Source organism: Cebus imitator, unplaced genomic scaffold, assembly GCF_001604975.1.
Source record: "Cebus imitator isolate Cc_AM_T3 unplaced genomic scaffold, Cebus_imitator-1.0 Scaffold0, whole genome shotgun sequence".
In the NCBI taxonomy this organism is placed as follows: domain Eukaryota; kingdom Metazoa; phylum Chordata; class Mammalia; order Primates; family Cebidae; genus Cebus; species Cebus imitator.
Window position 1 is genome coordinate 12327726 of NW_016107315.1, and position 2895 is coordinate 12330620.

At 38.1% G+C, this 2895-nt stretch overlaps 1 protein-coding gene across 1 annotated transcript in view; it reads left to right on the plus strand.

The window, feature by feature from the left end:
• Positions 1-2895, plus strand: part of LOC108300409 (protein phosphatase inhibitor 2-like) — a 13156-nt gene that overhangs the window by 1105 nt on the left and 9156 nt on the right. The gene's annotated exons all lie outside the window — the stretch shown is intronic.

Consider the following 2895-nt stretch of genomic DNA (forward strand, 5'->3'; position numbering starts at 1 on the left):
TTAGCATCGTGCCACACTCTATTTCTGCATCTGCAACTAGAGTTTTGGGTGCTTTCTAGTTTTTGTTTCTGTTTAAAGATAGATCTAAGCTCAAAACAGTTCAAAGAGGAGCAACTTGAAATGACCCAGTGATATTTTAGTTGCTCTTGCATACGCTAAAGATACACATAGAAAAAGTTGTTGACCTGAGCATTGTACGTAATAATTATAATTATTATACGTATTATATTGTACGTAATAATTATAACAATATAATTGGAAACGTCCATTAGTAGGAACTGGTGAAGTATTAATTACGGTACGTTTGTATAATGGAACAATATACCAGCCTTTAAAAAAAGAAAGAGGTAGGTGTTTATGCACGGGAAATGTTGCAGTACAGTATCTGTAGCGTAAAACACACCACTGGGTTAGAGGTGCAAGGGGGCTTGGGCGTTATAAGATAATAAAAATATAAGGACTCTACATTCTGAAAATAAGGCTTAAAAAAAGTTACCTGTGAAATTTGTAGTCATGAAGCTAAATGAGGATGTTTGTGAAATCTCAGAATATAGGAACTAGGGCATTCCTGTATAAAGGATCTTATTTAGGACCATAAAAGGAACTACTGCTTGGTGCTGGTAAATTCATAGGGATTTGTGTTACCTTGAAGAAAATATTGGGTAGGATCACAACTTAGAATCGTGGCCTTTTGGGGTTGGAAATGATCTTAGTTTTGTCTGGCAACTCCCACGCTCGTGGATGCTTGAGTCTTACATTCCCTCACACACAATTTTCCAACCTCTATTTGGGCTAAGCCACGCTAAATGGAGTGCTGGGGGAGTTTGATGGTTATAGGTAATGGAATTATGAAAACAGAGTTTCACCGGAACATAACTGAAGCCAGAGAAACAAGTCAGTTAAAAGATAAATAACGGCAAGGCGTGGTGGTCCACGCCTGTAATTCCAGCACTTGGGGAGGCCAAGGTGGGAGGATTGCTTGATCCCAGGAGTTTGAGACCAGCCTGGGCAACATAGTGAAACCTCATCTCTTTAAAAAAAAAAAAAAAAAAAAGAAGAAGAATTAAAAGATAAGTAACATGACTACAGAAGGCTCGAATGTAGCTTCAGGGTTTTCAGCACCAGGAATGTGGTCCTCACTGGCATTTATGTTATTTAACTATTCTCCAGTATGAGCTTCTTTTGGTCCATTTAACCAAGTGACTTATTCTTCATCTCTGCTTCTTTAGTTTCTGTTTATTCTCAACTTGGATCTGCCATAATTTCCTGTGGTCCCAATCTATGGATTGGCCTCTCTGTAATTTGTTGGGATTTACATTCAGGTCTTTCTGCCTGAAAAGCCGCTATACTAGACTGACTCAACTACATAGGGCTGCCTCTTCTGTAGGAGCTGTGGCAGGGTAGATTCACTTAAAAGGGACTGACTTGTCTAGTTAGAGTTACAGTCCTGTCTTTGCAGAGAACTATCAAACCCTAATTCATTGAAGTTCATGATGTTTGGTTCCAAGTGGTAAAAGGGATGGGTTTTTTAATGATCATTGTTATGTGACTGTAAAGCAAATAAACTAATTCTACTAGTAAATACTGTCTTAGTCCATTTTTTGTTGGTCATAACAGAATGCCTGAAATGATAATTTATAAGAAACAAAATTTACTTTTTACAGTCCTGGTGGCTTGGAAGTCCAAGGTTGAAAGGGTGTATCTGGCGAGAACCTTCTTGCTGGTGGGGACTCTATGCAGTTCCAAGATGATACAGGGCATCACATGGCAAGGGGGCTGAGCATGCCAGCTCAGGTCTCTCTTCCTCTTCTTATAAAGCCACCAGAACCACTCACTTGATAACTAACCATTAATCCAGTCATCAGAGCAGAGCCCTTATGACCCAGTCACCTCTTAAAAGCTGCACCTATCAACAGTGCCACATTGGAGATCAAGTTTCAGCTTGGCTTTAGAGAGGACAGATGTTCAAACCATAGCAAATATACGTTATTATTTATGTCACAACTCATGCAAACAATATCAGTAACTTTATGAGACTCTCTTTGAACAGAAACAATAAAAGTATACAGTTGGCCCACTGTATCCCTGTATCCATGGGTTTCACACCCAGGAATTAAGCCAACACCAAATAGCCCTTTACATTTGGGAGCCATTTTACACACCAAATTCTCCAACAGAAATGCAAGAAAGTTAGCACAAAATAGACCACGAAAAGGATACTTTTTACAGCACAAGAGCAGAAACGAGAAAGCAGAGCATCACCTTGTTTGACCCCATCTGGGAACATGCTACCTCGGTTACGAAGCTGTGAACGTGTGCAATGGGCAACTCAAAATTTGCTCTGCTCTGTGTCTGTCTGTGAGCAACTGCTAAAAGACCTCAAATGCTGGTTTTGTCATTACAAATTTTAGCAAGTAGGTAAATTTGCAAAGAAAGAATCAGAATAACGAGGATGAACTCTATCTTTTATCGGTGTCTTTGTTGTGCTAAATGCAATGATAGTTTGACCACTATCCAACCCTCAGTTGTGAGAGGATGTTATTTTACATAAATATTACCAAGGAATTTTTAAAAATAAAATTCAAACATTTCAAATATATGCTTATAATTTATGTATGTACTACATATGAATTATATATATCAGATGATTCTCAAAATTCAATGTACACTTAAAGTGACATTTATATAAAACCATATTCAAATAGTCTTTAGCATTTCTATTTTTTTATCCAATTGTCAGGACTGATCAAACCATAATTGAGGGAGGTGGTTATTTTTTTAGATGATTCAGTGCTGTTTTTTTATTATTATTATTATTTTTTTTTTGAGACGGAGTTTCGCTCTTGTTACCCAGGCTGGAGTGCAATGGCGCGATCTCGGCTCACCGCAACCTCC